The sequence below is a fragment of the Amblyomma americanum genome, chromosome 10 (genome assembly GCF_052857255.1).
Source record: "Amblyomma americanum isolate KBUSLIRL-KWMA chromosome 10, ASM5285725v1, whole genome shotgun sequence".
NCBI lineage: Eukaryota > Metazoa > Arthropoda > Arachnida > Ixodida > Ixodidae > Amblyomma > Amblyomma americanum.
The window spans coordinates 24,555,805-24,572,936 of record NC_135506.1 but is presented as its reverse complement, the minus strand read 5'-3'; the positions used below and the strand labels follow the sequence as shown (position 1 = coordinate 24,572,936).

Sequence of the window (17,132 nt, the reverse complement as noted above, 5' to 3'; positions counted from 1 at the left end):
TCAAAAAAAAAAAAAACTGTAAAAACAGTGAGTGCTTCCAGAAATCAGACCTCTAGGGCATCAAATTCCAGATATGAACGTTGCATGCAGTCCCTCAGTACGCATCTGCAAACTTTCTGCTTCCATGTGAATTTATTTATTTTAAGTAGAGCTGTGACGCAGTGCATAAGTTGGGAAGTCTCTGAGTGCAGTAAAAGTTACTACAAGTGCTTCTGGTTACACTTATGAAACCCTGCATGACATTGCTGGTTGATTATAATTGATGCTAAAAGACCCTGTGAGTTCTTTCGCATACCCTGTGTTGATAGGATCATGTGAAATCATATTGATATAATGCAAACTATGATCATACTACAATATGATAAGATGATGTATGGCTTTGACGTCACAAGCCACAAATAGGTTAGGCGAACAACTACAGCTCAAGGCTGTGGAGTAAATCCTGAGCACACATAGTTCTTCGTGGCCACTAAAATCTTGACACATGTATGTCTTTGCATTTAAGACTCAGTGAAATTCTGCTAAACCTGCTGTGGTCAAACCACTTCAAAATTATGACATCAAAGATAACGAAACAGTGCAGTGCCATGACCAACTGGCAGAGACGCTAGCAGAATTCAACTCAAAAGAAATGCGTTACTTTAGGTTACAAGTGGCATGGCCTCAATGAAATGGCAAGGACCGAAGGTAGCGCGTAACATGCAGTGGGTTTCAGCATCCATTGTTAGATGTGCTCTTGCACATGCATAACAAGAACGTGAGGCTCGCATACAATTACTAACAATTATGAGGCATCTATGTTTTAATGCTAAACATGCTGTTATCAGGAAGAGAGAGAAAAAAACAAAGGCAAAAGAATGTGACTAGTCACAATAGTTTAGTTGTGTGCAACACATTCAACACAGCCAAAGACCTTAAACGTACCAATTGTGAAACAGCAGCCGAAACAACTTCAGCATATTTTGCGGCAAGAGAGTTTTCATAAGAGAGCCAACAGGTGCGCCACCTGTGAGAACAGGGGTCAACTATTTGCATGCTTCATTAGTTAGGGTTAGCTGCTTGTGACAGTGCCACAAATAATGACAGCTCTCAGAACTCCCAATTTTTCAGCATCCAACTATCGTTTTTGCTAAGTGGGTGGGAGCTGCGGAGTGTTTCACAAGAAGTACATTAAAGAGCTCAGCTCGTAGCAACCCAAGGCATCATCACCTGGGAGATGTGCAAGGCCCCACTGGACGGTGATCCGTGCACAGGATGAGGTGAGGAGGAGAGGGCCTTCGAAGGTCACGTGCACAATGCAGCGCCACTCGAAGAAAGCTCAGGCGAGGCAGTTTCGAGGACTGCTCCGTGATGAAACTTGGCAACCATCATCATTCACACGCATGCAGGAAAACAGTGGTTGTCATGCACCGGGGGCTCCGTCTACGTTCAGGCACATCTCGAAGAGGCACGATGAATCCAAGGATGCAAGTTCAAGTGCAAGTTCCAGTACAATGCGAGCGCACTGTGCACAAGGTTTGGCACCACTGTAAGTTACTACGGCCGCTGAACACCACACAGGCACGCATGCACATCACACATGGTGAGTGGACGATGACACTGTCATACTCAGGAGTGCACATAACGCAGGCAGTCTAATATACTAACATACACACTCAAATGCAAGTCTACAGACCTAGAATGCACTACTGCTAGACAAAAACAAAGGAAAGAAAATGCAGATTTCTAGAACTAGAAAAAAAATGCATGTTGAAAATCAACAGCTCAGGCTGATTAATCTTCTATTAAGTAGTTACAATGACAACAGATAAAAAAAAAACTGCTGCTCTAAAATAATGCTTTCCCTAAGCTGCCTTCATATGTACGACGAGCCATTATAGCTCAGTGCAAAATTTTGTCTCGATGGACTTGACTCTGCAGCCTTACAAGCATTTTTTCACAGGAATGAAAACTACAACACGTGTAACCTACAAAGGAAGTGTTATTTTTTCAAAAAAAAAAAACGTTCAATGCTAGGTAACTATGACTACAAACAGTGCAAGCCTTAAGAACTTATCAGAACAGCGACAATCAATGTGGTTTGTAGGTTTATTTTGTGTCACCTACCCACAAGCTACTGCCCATGAACAGACTCCCAGAACTGACAACAAAACTGTCTAATCCAGAGCTACTAAGAAGCAGCCTGTCCAATGGCAAAACGAAAACTTTGTAAAACAGGTATCCTCGGAATATCTTACCCTAGAGAGAGCAGTTTCAAAAGCATTAATGCATGCCAGAGCCTTCTTACTTTGAAGATCAGCCCCCAAACCTTTTGCGACTCTGAGAATGGCATGAATGGCCTTGTGTCTTTAATGTGCAATAACAGAAAACAGTGCTGAACACACCGGGCACATGCCTCACCTGGCAATTAATTAATTCATCAAACAGAGAAGATTGAGAGAGAGAGAGAGAGAGAGAGAGAGAGAGAGAGAGAGAGAGAGAGAGAGAGAGAGAGAGAGAGAGAGAGAGAGAGAGAGAGAGAGAGAGAGAGAGAGAGAGAGAGAGCTACATATAACGAGGAAATGAGGTAGAAAGACTAAACAGAGAGCAAAGAAAGCATTGTGCGTTTGACTTTGACTTCACTGGCTCCACAAAAGTTCCGGATGGCGATCACTGAGGAACCATGCAATAATGATCAGCCAACAATTCCTGCTCTTCTCAAGCGTGGAGCAACTACAACAACATGCCTGTGTCACTGGATAGAGAGCTATTACAGCTATGATTATCATCCAAGTAAACTATTCTGCACCAACTCCTGTTAAAACAAGCAAAGTCAGTGGAAAGCTACACTAGGACAAGGTGCTTGTTCAAGAACAGTGCACCAATCAATGATGCGCCATCAATGAGTACAGGTCAGTTGAGAACTAGCGGCAACAATTATGTGCTTTCTTTAGTGCGGCCTAGTATCAGAAATTAAGAAGGCACTTCGTTAAGTGGATGGACTCTAGATGTGTGTACAATGCGATTCAAGCCTTAACCACTTCCATTAGTTAATTTGAAGCAACTTTACTTCGCCCGACGAGTGCAAATGCATGTCTGACCAGTCAAGGTCGCATATACTTTGCTAATGAAGTTGAAGGAAGGTACCCTTCAGTGAAATATATGACCTTGCACTGGACAGAACAGACAAATGCGCATTCTCACACATAGTGAGTGAAAAAAAAAATACCGCTCCAAACCAAATTAATCAGTATCAGCGCTATAAATACCAGTGCATGACATTATATTCAGTATCTTCAGAGCACAATAAACCGAAAAAAAAAAACGGCAATTTTTTAACAAGAATTTCTTAATTTGTGCCCCTAACAACCTACCGCATAATTTACATTATGTGATTACCAACAGGATCAGTAATCACGTCACCGAAGAAGAGGTTGCACTGAGGCGAGAAGTACAGCTTCAGTGACTGTATTCCAACCCTTGGTTTCAACAAAATGATTTGCGCAAATACTACCTGAGGCACACAAAGTGCTGTAATAGTTTAGGAAAAGTACTCGTAAATTGATTTTTGAGGATGGCAGCAACAAGAAAGAGTATAGCAGGCCCACGTGTTGTCTACCGGCTGAGCGGTGCTCTCAAAAGAACCATAAACCGAAGCATTTGCACGCATCCATCTGTCCAGTGGTGGTGCACGCGTCATCGTCATTGAATCTCTCCAACAATGTTATCGACTGCATTTAAACGATCGCCTCTGCATTTACTGGTTCAGCCAATCACTGCAGTGACTAAGGCCAGCCTGAAAGCCTACTAGCACGCGAAACACCCGTGATCCGAAGATCACACTTTAGTATTCCGTAAGTTACATGATCAACAGTTAGCTGCCATTTCAGTTGCATCCTTTGATCAACATGACTGGACAAAGAGGTCAATGACCTTCAACAGCTGCCAGGTTGACAGTTAAAAAGAAAAGAGAAGGAAGACCAGGAAGCAAGCAAAGCTTCGAGGTCACCCTTGACCATCTAGGAACCGCCTCGGAGAGGACTGCTGGGTTTGTCCATCGCCATGGACACCAGTAGGCTCTGAAAGTCAGCCAGTTCCGGTCCAAAAAGGTCGAGACTTGGCACGGCAGCCCCTCCCCCCCCTCTGGGAGGATGGTGATGTCACTGTGCAATGGGGGGAGGAGTAGCGGGCGGGGCTTGCGCCGAAGCCGCCACCCACCTGTGCGTCTGGCACCGTGCGGGGTGGCACGGGTGGTTTCGGTCCCAGGTCCTTGCGCTGAAGTACGGGTTTGTTGGGCGGCACAGGGGGCGGTGTGGGCCGGAGGACAGTCCCAGTTGCCGACGCAATGCCGCCAGCTACGACTGGTCCTCCGGGCTTTTTGACCATTGTCCGGTCGGGAGCTGGCTTTGGTGGAACCTGGCAAGAGGCAGCACTTGGAATGTGAAACACTCTCAAAATGCAAGAACACGAGGGAGGTGAAACAAACAGTGCCATTATATCTTGTCCATGCAAGAAAGCACAAGAGTGGTATGCTTTGCAGTGGCCACACGCATGGCTGCCTGAGCTGAAAGCCCCCTCAGATGTGCTGGACCTTACTGCGAACACTATTTCCACTTGTCCTTCACCCCTCCCTCCCATGCCCATTTTTTTCTAAACCCCTCCTCAAAACAAAAAAATTACCAGGGCACTTAAGCCTGCTTACGTGGAGAAATGCAAAAGCATGGAACTTTCTAGAAACGGAGTTTTTTCCATGACATACAGCTCTGTTGGCAGTAGTAGTAGTTGCATTTGTGAGCACTGCTCATGTACAGTGCAGTTGGAGTGTCCACCGAGATATGTGAAAGATATGTGAGACAGGCGTCATTTCCTTTCCTTAAATTGTCCAAGGGCAAGGCTTGGCGCGGAAAGACGGGCAATGGCATTCTGTTCTGTGGACCCTTGGCAACACTGCAACACGCTGTGGCATCCTGCTCTTAAAGACGGAGCTTACGCGCCCTCCAATTTTAAGGCGGAAGCCTTTAATGGCTCACACTCCCGGTCGAGATCCTGCCCATCCGTTACATCGCCAACCGGAAGTCACAACAACCGTAGGTTACGCTCTTCAACTTGATAAGAAAAAAAATATTTGCGCACGATCGGGTTCGAGCCACCATTCTTCCGTTCTGCAGCTGAGCGTGCTAACGACTACACTACTTCCTGCCAACACATATGTAGTTCTCCTTGTCTAGGACGCTGGAGAGTGTTTGCGGAAAGGCATCGAATCAGACGGATGCCCCCCAAACGTCCTCAAGTGTCTCCAGCATTTAAGGTTCACAAACAATTGTGTACTTAACATCTTAACCACACATCAGTGATACAAGCAGCAACACCGCGCTAATGGCTTTCACCTCACCGCACTTTAGGTCAACAAAGTGGCCCCCTGAATTTTTAATTTTTAAAACATTTTTCTGTATATTTATTTTCTATTCTATTTCTAATTTTATTCTTTAAAAAATTTTGTGTTTTTATTATGGCTTTTTATTTTAAACTTTCCACGTCCAGGTGCTAAGTCGACATACGTGGCTGTTTTGACATCCAGGGGCTATGTCGACGTCCGTGGCTATTGTGTTGTCGAAGTGCAATTAATTAAGCAATTAAAATTCATCAACCAAATGTTTCCCACAGCAAGATCTCATCACGTACTATCTAACACAGTCAAACTTTTGCACATTATCTTCACAGAATGACGTAATCGTGCGAAGAAAGTTTTGCTGACACAAAACATGGGACAAAAGCACCATGGCTATCTGATGTCGAAGTGTAATTTCCACGTTCAATTAATCTAGAACAATCAAAATTTTGCACATTTACGTTCACAGAACGACGTAATCGTGCGGAGAAAGTTTTGCTGACACGAAACACGGGACGGCTATTATGACGTCAAAGTGTAATTTTCGTGCTTAATTAATTACAATTCATCAACCAAATTTTCCCCATAGCAAGACCTCATCACGCATAATCTAACACAATCAACTTTTGCACATGTATTTTTTTAGGACGACACAGTCGTGCGGAGAAGCCATGTCGACGTCCGTGGCTACTGTGACGTTGACATGTAATTTTCATGTTTAATTAATTACAGCACATAGACCAAATTTTCCCCACAGCGAGATTTCATGACACACTACATAAAAGAATCACATTTTTTCAGATTTATCTTCACAGAACGACATAATCGTGTGGAGAAAGTTTTGCTGACGCAAAACTCGGGACATAGCCATCTAATGCTTTCGCATTAAAAACACTTCTGGCAGCACCCTAGTGCTGACCCCTACCACATTCATCATTCTTCAGGGTAGTTATGATGACCGCATGACAACACAAAATGAACGTTATGCAGCAAAATTCTTCTTCTTCACTTCAAAACCTTTACTTCCCCATAAAATAGCACTGATTAAGGTAGCTAGTGGCAGGATCAGACTAACAGCCTGCCCAAAAGGAATGCAACTTTAGATAGCTGAGCCACAGAACAAAGCGGCTATGGAACTACGCCACCACGCTTGGCCATGTTGCATGAACAGCTCACCTGCCAAATGCCAACTCCCACCGGACCTGCCAACTCGACCCTGTCACGTGGCCTCATGACCTCCATCATGACCCCATCAATCAATCAGCTCTCGACCATGTCACATGACCCTGAGACATCATCACTGCCTCGACCAACCAGCAAATTTTATGATAAACCATGACCTGTTCTTTTTTCTATGATGAAGCTTCGAATGCTGTCGCATTAATTACACTTGAAGTGAGTGCTGGCACTCTGCCCACCTGTGGCACTGTTGGGGGCGGGGCCTTGGCAACAGGGGGCGGAACCTTAGGCCCAACTGCTACGCCTCTGGGAGGTGTTGGGGTGGGCACAGCTGCCCTGACTGTGGGTGCTGGAGCACTGGCAGGCGTGACAATGGTGGCACTGCGGACGCCCTCGCCGAGGGGTGGGGGCGCAGGCGCAGGGGGTGGCACGAGACGCTCTGCCTCCAGCCGTAGTCGCTCCATCTCCACCTGCTGCTGTGTGTTCTGAGCTTTCAGCTCTGCCACCTGCACGCATAGCTCAGGTGACCTCTCTCCTCATTCCCAAGTTTGAAGGGCGTGAAACTCCCTTTAGCCTTCTCATCCAGGATATATTTTTTTAAATTTGGTCTCAAAATAAAGACTACTGCTACCAGTTGGTAGGCATGAGCATTTAAGAACATTATACTGCTACACCTACACTTTCAATCCTGGGTTCTGCCCCAAATGAAGTTTTTGCACCACTGCCACAAGCTCCCATCTTATCCTGATCAAAGAATGTGCCTGCTGCAAGCACCCATAGCTGTGTTACAGTTAAAGAAAAGAAATAAGAACATGATCAAAATTCTGCAAATCAAACCACTGTGAATAAAATAAAAAGTTACATAAAAAATTTTTCTTTTACGAAGGTGTTTCAAATGCGAACCTTAAAAGTGCTATAATTTTTTAAATTGTAACAATGAACAAAAACTTTCATGTCATTTTTCGACGTAGTCTCCCTGGCGTTGAATGCGCATAGTATTCCACCGCTTCTGAAGTGCATAGATACCGCGATGAAAAAATTATTTTGGTCATGTGTATAGCCAGTCGTGCACCACGGTTTTTACCTCTTCATCACTTCTGAAATGCCTGCCTCCAATTGCTTCTCTGAGTGCACCGAACAGGTAAAAGTCACTAGGAGCGAGGTCTGGTGGATGAGGAGGATGTACCAGTCATTGAAATATACTTTCCTGAAGCGTCTCAACTGTCCTACAGACTGTATGCGGTCAGGCATTGTCATGCTGCAGGAATACTCCAGAAGTCAGAAGTCCTCGTCGTTTGCTCCTGATCGCAGGGCAGAGGTGATTTTTCAGCAAGTTTGAATAATCTGAATAAAAAGTACTTGTTACCATCACTCCCTTATCCATCTACTACTCAAAAATTACTCCATTTGAACTCGTCTGTTCTCCTTTACAAGCTCCTCCATTCACGCAATGTTTTCATCCATCACTATGCGGTGAGCTTACCCTGATCTTGGGGCATCCTTCACAGAAGTTACACCGGTTTTAAACTTCCTACACCACTCGTACACTTGCCGCAACTACAAACTCGAATCACCATACTGCGCTGTCATTCTGCGGTGAATCTCTATTGGTTCGACAGCTTCACTACACAAAACACACATTAGAGATTGCTGCTCAATCACGGTGCATGCTGACAGTGAGGCGACCATCTTGTTGTGGACGCTGCTGCCCTCTCCTGTGTTGTAGCATCACTCTGCCACCTGTCGGTCACTTTGTGAACCTCAAGGAACACTACTGCCACCTGCCAACTCCATTGCACAACTTTCCAAAATTTTACGGAACTTTTAAGGTTTTCATTTAAAACACCCTCGTATACGAGTATCATTCTACGTAAATCTTGACTGTGCCTTGGGCACTGGCTAATGTCAAGTAAGGTCACACTCAACTTAAAGTTGGCCATGTATCAATGAAAGATCTCAGCTGAGTTTGATATCAGCAAACTCCATCTCCCCCTCTCTCACACAAACACACACACAGAAGAAATGTGGCTGACACAGTACAGAAGACCCAAGATACTGAAGTAACCTGAAATTGTCAATTACACTCATGTGACAACAGCCTCAACGTTATGCCATTTACATTATGTTTTGTACAATAAAACTGCATTGCAATCCTCTGACTCACAGCAGGCATCAAGCGTGCATGAGTGCACAAGCCTCTTTCATTTTTTTTTAGATGAAAACATTAAACCTATTCCAGCACAGCACTAGCACAACAGCTGTTTGTTATAATCAACCTGTGCCCCACAATGTGCTATAAAGACAAAACATGCTCTAACCAACAAACTTCACAAGATTAAGATGAGGTGGAATCCCTACATATGGCCAGACAGCTGCTTGCACTAGGTGCAGTTGCGCTTTTATGTCGCAAGCAACATCTATACCCCACCTGTGCCTGGAAACGTTCCCTCTCGAGCTCGAAGTCAGCGGCCTGCCGCTCCAACTCCTCTTCCATCTGGAGCGATCGCTTGCTCTCTTCCTCAAGGCCCTCCACCATTTCGGACGACCGGGCCTTCTCTTCCTTCAGACTCTGTGGATGAGGGGGGGACACTTCTTTACTAAAGTGCAATTTATATCAACACACCCAGCCTTTTAAATATGCCTCTTGCATACACTTGTGCAGCCACCATGTGCAAGCCTTAAGAAACAAACTGAATGGCAGCATGGTCGGCAACACCGAAAGCATACCACACAGTGTGGCTAAATGAATGCAGACAGAGGTGAAAATCCTGTCTTTTTGCATGTAGAGCGTGAAGAAGTGACGGCAATAGCTGCCGTCACCTTCACGTGGTGTGTAAGTAAGTGTTCATAGTCAACAAGGGTTGAGGACAGTCCTCTATGAGGTATGCGGGGTACCGACAAGTTAATCCAAGTCCGTGGGAGACCTTTTAATTCATTCAAACCACAGGGAGCAAAATTTCAAATAAATAAAACCCTGCAGGAATGCTCTTTTGGTGACTTCGTTGATGCATTACCACTTGCAAGTGGTCGAAGCATTAACTCTGGACAACGTACTGAAATTGCCTGTGGCAAAGCTGCAAAGTACTCCGTAATGATGACCGATGCACTGGCACCACATCAACCTTCAAACGGTTAACGGGACACTGGAGGCGCTTCATCCAACATTTTTTTTTTCTAAGTAAAAATCGATTCTGTGGCTAGTTCTGGGTGTGCCGATGTTTGTTCGAGCACAAAAGATGCATTTACTGCTGAAAAAAAACTGGATTTATAAATCTGCCCGCCACTCAATATAAAACTTGAACGCTACGGCCAAAAAGGACTCTCAGAATGTCGTCAAGGAGTGAATGGCCACGTAGCCCTGCCACAGGGACCCAAGTGCACCAAATTACGCAAGCCTCTTAAGACTACTCACATGCTTTGAACATTTTTTTTTTAATTTTTATTCCCTTCTTCTTTTTTCTCTTCCTTTCTAATGACAAACCTACTCATTAGCATACGGTTGTAAGGCAACGCATACAACAGATTCACCTTTGTCAACCAAGAAGAAACGCGGTTTTGTGGCCACCTATGGGTTGCGTGCCTGCCTCACAAGCTGAAAGACCTCGGTTCAATTCCCCACACCTTCGGAAGAAATTTTTCTTCTTTGGCACTACGTTGATGTCATCTGGGATTTCTGGGACCACTTTCGCGTCAATTACGAAAACGCCGGGTTTCGCTGCTGATGAGCCTCGTAATGCTTTCACATTAAAACTGTCTTGACGCACCTCAGTTTGCTTGTGAAGGCGGCCTGTGACGGCAACATGTGTACTTCACAGCTTTCTACCTTTCATAACCCTAAAACCCTTGGTTCCAGTGAAAGTCACACCTATGTGATTAGACCATCGCAATCTACTGATGCCGGCCAAGTTCAAATTGACCTTCAGTGCCCCTTCAACAGCAGTGCTCCCTCGAAAGAAAACAACTGTAGTTTCAGTACTCAGTGCGGTCTGGAACTGTGTGAAGCCGTGAAATCAGCTTCCACGAAGTGTGTGTCTCACCTGCAAGAGCTGGTCTCCTCGTTGCCGCTCCTGGATTAGCCGCAGGATTAGCCGTTTCCGTTCTGCCAGAAGGAGCAGCACCATCTGCTTCTGCCGATTCCGCTCCATTTCTAGGGCATCTGTGGCCTACAGACGAACACCAAGGGTGCACCTCACTACAGAATAACGCTAACAGAAAACCCCCAGCACAAAAATGTTCTGAAGAACCGCAATGTTTTCCATGGTCACCACATATGTTATTACCTTTGAGTGCACATTATTAGGCCATCTGGGGAATCCCTGTGTAATAATGTGCAGAGGCTGGAGTACAAGGTTTATTACCCCAGCATACAATCTCTCTCGTGGTGTGTGTTTTTTTGTCCAAGCCCCCCAAGAGTGAATCAGAGGAAAGGCTGACCGAGCTCACACCCGCTGGACTCAAATCCTATTGACCCAATAAGAGCGTCAAGGCTCCCTCCTTACCTCATCTTATGGAAGCACAGGAAAAACCTAAGCCTACCTGAAGAGGATCTTTGTGGCGGTATACCATCATGAAGAATGCTCTTGCCCACTGCAGTACTTCAAAGCATGCTCTGTGGACCTTCACACTGACTCCCACAGTAAAGTACTGAACAAATGGCTTAAGGTTCAGAACACTGAATGCCCACTTGTGTGCGCAGGGGTGCAAGCAATACTACAGGGAACGTTTACGTAGCTGCCTTGAGCTTGGCGCATGATAGCCTCAGATGCTGATGTGCCACTAAACCCGACACAAAACAACACAACACAACACATTTACCTAGCAACCAAGGGACAGATTCATTTAAACCTTTATGCTTAAGAAGCTCAAATGACAGAGCTACCTCCATAGTTTCTAGCAGTATGCAAACACTGCCCACCAACACCAAAGGAAACTGTGCAGTTCTCTACAACCTCGCTCCGTGTTTGCAGAACAAGCTGAAGCCCCCAATCCACCACAAACTTTGGACAGCATGTCTCCTTCTTTTTCATGACACAGAAGCAGGTTACCTCATGACTGGGTGTGCCCCCTCTCACCTGCTGGAGGTCCTTCTCGAGCCTCCGGTTCTGCTGCCTCTCAAGGTCCACCTCGTGACGGAGGTGCTCCCGCTCCTTCTCGAGCATGAAGGTCACGTCGTCCCCTTGGGCCGTGTCATGCGCCCGTCTCCCTTTCTCCTCTTCCAGCTCTCGGTGCAGCTGCATTTGCGGCAAGAAATGCGCACACTGCATTCAACAATAGTTCACGCTAGTCTGCCGTGGTCTGAATTAGGCCAACTATGCAGCACGAGTCTCTCCGGACATTACCTCACTGCCCCCCTACCGCATGCTTACCCCCTGCGCTTTGTACATGCAGATCTCCTGCCCTCCATCTGTTCCGGCTATCCACAGTCACACCATCCGATGATGACAGCACATTTTCAATGAATCAACCCAATCACAGTGCCAGATTTCTTCCCAGGCAGTTTTTTTTTACAAATCATATGAAATCCAGCAGGCACATATGCACCAGCACAGAAACAAAGAATCTCAGTCACAGACCAAGTGAAAGATGATGCAATAGATGTTTTGGAGACCATGCGGGTTCTTTGTGTAACAGCAAAACCTGTACAAAGCACCCACACAAGTTCTTAATGAACAGTGCACCTTGAATAGTGAACACGTTCAGGGAACCTTGTACAGGCTCCTTGTGAAAAAGGTTTCACATGTATGGGTTCTGAAACATCAATCCCACCATTTCCGAAACTCGGTCAACAACCACAATTCTTCGCTGAACTCTTTCTTGACTGCATAAGCGCCCAGTGCATTAGCTGCAGGAACCTCACCTTTGCGCAGCGCTGCTCCAGACCCCGGAGCTCCTCCCGCGTGCGCCCCTGGACCCTTCGGTGCAGGGCAATGAGGTGCTCCAAGTGGTGCAGTTGGAGGCCGTGTAGAGCTCGCACCGAGACCGTGTCAAAGCGCCCATCATAGGCATTCAACACGTCACGCTGCAGGGCAGCCCAAGGATCGCTGCCCGACGCCCCGTTGGCGCCTGTCTTGCGGGGATACAACAGCTGCTTCACTTGCTCTGCCTGCACAGATGGCGACCACAAAGCGTTTTGAGAGGAAGCTCCAGCTCCAGCAGGACGAGAAACACAAGGATGCCAGTCTACGTCATCACGGCCAACAGTAGGTGTAAACAAAAAATATGAACTGATGGCAGTTCAGTGCAGCCCAGTGCTATGCAAACAACGGTCATTGCAGCACCACCATCAGATGTGCGCAGCTCTGTTACTAAAGTGCCAGATAGGTCCAGTTTGTATACACAGCATGTGTGTAACACCAAGGGTGCCATGATGGTGGACCAAGTATAGCTTCCAGGGGTCGGGTGGAAACAAATGGACTGGATGAACAAACAGGCTATAGTCGCGCTCCTGATCTATCAACACCGCACTGCCAGCATACTTGTTCAACTTTCACCGCTTGCTCACACTGTTCGGAGAGATTTTGAGTTAGGCTTAGAAATTTACCCTGGTTCCATCAACCTATGGAATACACTTCACACATTCTACCTGAAATGCTCTTCAACATTTTGGTGAGTTTGTGTCTTTCTTTTTTTCTTTTCAAGAAATCGCACCAGTGTTGACTGTCATGAAGGTATGCCACAGAGTTAGTGCCACCCTTTAAAAGGTGAGCAGATTTTAACACTCCTACCGTCCACTTAGAAGAAAAAGAAAAGTGACAGCACAGCTTCATTTGCAAACAGAATTCTATGACTAATATGACACAGCTGCAACCAGAGATTTCTACAATGACACGGTGTGAAGTGCAGCAGCACAAAAAGTGAGATGTGCGCCACATGGTAAACTACAGGCCGCTTCTAGTCAATAAGTTTCAAGCACTAAATGGATCTTACACCTGCAGTCCAATCCTGGAGAGTATCGGCCTGATATGGTGGAAAACATTTCGGATAAGGTATTCGTATGAGCTAGTTGGTGTCCCATCTTGCAGATCACAGCAGGAACAACAGGGATGAAAGACAGACAAGTTAAACATAGTGTTCTGTCCACCTCATCCTCCTTCAATATTTTCGTCCATGTTGTTCGCGCTGTGATCTGCACCAAAGGGACATCAATGAAACACAAACAACTGGGTTCATGCTTGCTTGAGTCACTCACACTATATTTATGTTATCGTATCATCATCCGCCTGCCTACGCTGCCTTCCTGTCCCCAATTTTGTTCCAAGTGACATACACACTGTAAGAACTGTGATTTTTCTTGTTATCTTAGTGACTTAATTTTCAGTCGCAGTTTAAGAACATTTTGCTGTCACTAATGCTCACAACATGACCAGAACAAAAGTTTGTAAGCAGTACTTGTTGTGTCACATTGGTAGAAATTGTCAGTGGAATAAATGTTTTGTCAGTTTTGCGGCGATTAGCAAAAACAACGAAAATCAGACTTGTTGAGAAAATGAAGTTAACAGCAAACTTATCACTCTCGGGTCAGGTTCACGGGTGAGGCCCCCAATATTTAGCTCAGGGAAACTCGGAGATCTCTCACATGACATATAAGTATTCACTTTAAATTTACGCATGCAGGTCTGCAGAATCACTGAGGTGCCTTCGAACTAGTTCACTCTACAGGTTTCCAAAATGATGACTCTGTTGTGGCATGAAAATAGTCAATGAAATGCAAGCAGTTTCCCTGAGCCACGTCCTGCACCGAGAGATGTAAGTAGAGCACACTACACTAACTGCTCAGACATAAACCATCAGACATAAACAAAAATCATTAAAAAAAAAAACTTCCTTGAGTGTGTGCAGCCCGAAATTAACCAGAATGAGGTGTGAATTTCAGCTCAGCTACTCCAAAAGGTTTTAACCCCTGCCAGCGGCGACACAAGCCAAGAACCTCATTAGTGCTGACATCTCATGGTGGCAATACACACTAAATTTCAAGCCATTGCAATTTCATCTTGCAAACACTACAAATGTAAACAATCCTAAGAGTAAGAGTTTAAAGAGGCAAGAACATGCCAAGAGCAAAAGCTACAGCATGCACAAGTATGTTTAAGTTTGTTTTTATGCTTTCAAGCATATTTCAGAAATTCACTTCGCACCAACAAAGTATTACATTAACAGACTGCTCCTCTTTCCATCATTGTTGTAGACTTGAAGCCATGCTGTGAAAACCTAAACTAATACAAAAATACATTTTATTGATAGCCTCCATAACCTTTTTACAAGGTACTCTCTAGCATAAGCTACAAACCACAAGCATTCGGCTGTAAACACAGCTCGCAGCAGTACCGAACGTCAGGCAAGCGAAATGAGATACCTTGACTGAGCGATAAAATAGGGCCACACAGACTGACTAAATCCGACAGTTTTCCCCCATGTCTACCTAAAACTGCTAGAAAACAGCATGAAGGACAGCTGAAAGTGTAACACAAAAAAGGCAGTGCTGAAGACTGTTTGTAACTACATAAATCAAAACAAAAAACACAAAGGGATAATGCAGAGAGCAATCGTAAGCGATAACTTTCAGCATTTGCCACGTGTTTGCTAGCACCAACCCCTAGCACAGGGGAATAAAATGTGAGAACGGTCACCTTCAGCACAGCAATCACGATTTCTCTCGCCTGCAGTTCTCCTTCAAGCACGCTGAGCAGTTTGAGGAGGTCTGCTTTGCTTAGCTCCATCTTTGGATGCCTCTGCAAATACAAGAAAAAAAAACGCATGTGTGAGACAAAAAGCACAGTTAAAAATACCTGATCTGTTCAGAGCTGAATTAACATAAGGAATGGAACATATGGAAGCCTCTTGTCGCTCTTCGGTCTTTCAGGAATAAAATTATGGCAGAAGCAAGGCATCCAAATTAAAAACAGTGCTCTGCCGTGAACCTGATTTCCAGACACTGCTTGACAGATGCAGTGAAACCATAAGCTATGCTGAAAACGTTCTATGGCCTCTGTAATTACCCTGTAATTAAAGCAGAATCTATGAATTCGAAGAATCAAGCAATGACAAGTTTACCATATACGAACAGCACTTTCAGAACGGTTGTCACAAGCTCGCGTGTAAGTTTTACATAATAATAATTGATTTTGGGGGGAAGGAAATGGCGCAGTATCTGTCTCATATATCGGCGGACACCTGAACCGCGCCGTAAGGGAAGGAATAAAGGAGGGAGTAAAAGAAGAAAGGAAGAAAGAGGTGCCGTAGTGGAGGGCTCCGGAATAATTTCGACCACCTGGGGATCTTCAACGTGCACTGACATCGCACAGCACACGGGCGCCAAGTTTTTCATCAATCTCACTTTTAAAAAAAGAAAGCAGGTGGAGGGGGGGGGGGGGGATAACGTGTATTCACCTTTCGACGAAGCATTTCACAGCCGCGGCTTTCTGGCTGAAATAGTCACTCGCTTCCAGACTGAACGGCGTAACGCAGCCCGCAATGAAAGTCCAGTGCCGCCGTCGCCGCTCATAAAAGAGGGGGCGATATTCAGAGCTGATAGGATAGCCGCTCCGTACGAGCGCGCCTAGCCGAAGGACTCGATAGAAAAAATGCCGTACCAGCCGGGTGGAGTCCGCAGAAAGAACGCAAGAAAAAAGAAACCCGGTCAACTCAACTCGCGTGCCGAGCGCTACTGCCGCGCGCACGATCATTACAGACAAATTGTTGCGGCTAGCCGTGACACTATTTCCCGGGATCGCGGCGTGTTTGGAAAACCTCCACCACCGCAACCGAACGCGATCGGGAACCGAATCGAACGAAAATCGAATGCGCAAACAAACGAACGTATACGTAAACAAGTTACGGCTCCGCGCATGGAGATGGGAGAACAAGCATGCACGTTTCGGTTAGACACGGCTGCCGCAGATCCCAGTGAAACGAAGTGCCAGAATGTATCTGGCTGGCATTCGCCAACGTCGCCTCGCTGCAGGTATCGCTCTAACGCAAGTCGCGCAAACGTGGGCGCCGCTTCCAGCGCTTCGCCCCGCATTTTTACGCTCCATTCGAGGGCGAACGCGCTCTCTTATTCATAGCGAGGCGATACAAGGTCTCTCTCGTACACGGCACGGCACTTCGGAAACGCTGCCCGCGCGCACACAGCGGCTCGAACGGTGAAGAAGATGCGCTCGGGCAATCGAACGAGCCGCGTTCGACGGATGCCTTACCTTGAGCGTGCTGCTGGTCAGCTTGTCAAATCCCTCGTAGGAGCAGGCGGCCGAGCCGGGCTGGGACTTGAGCACTCCGCGACCCGCCATGGTCGCCGAAAGGGATCACAAAGCGTCGGCCTTGTTGTTTTTATTACCCGTCGAACGCGGCGACTGTTCCCGCGGCTCCGGACGCAGCCAGCCGGCCGACTATGCCGGCCGAAGGGACAGGACGGAATCGCTCAGAGCTGCTGCCCACGAGCGGCATACAAGCGGGCAGGTGATACCGATCAGTGGAGAGCTTACATCCCTCGCTCACGGATGGCTTTCACTCGGCGCCATGTTTTTTTACTACACGGCTGCTGTCCGCCGCCATGACAACGTCATACGTCACGTGAGAGAAGATGGCG

General features: G+C 46.2%; 1 pseudogene across 1 annotated transcript; it reads right to left on the bottom strand.

Annotated features, from left to right (window-relative positions):
• Window positions 1-3,849: 3,849 nt before the first annotated feature.
• LOC144108241 (uncharacterized) lies at window positions 3,850-17,079 on the bottom strand (annotated as a pseudogene). The gene is made up of 8 exons (XR_013309468.1): window positions 16,744-17,079; window positions 15,175-15,276; window positions 12,405-12,650; window positions 11,620-11,778; window positions 10,585-10,710; window positions 8,976-9,116; window positions 6,787-7,053; window positions 3,850-4,395 (listed from the first exon to the last, which is right to left on the bottom strand). The product of XR_013309468.1 is annotated as an uncharacterized LOC144108241 (transcript).
• Between the last annotated feature and the right edge of the window lie 53 nt (window positions 17,080-17,132).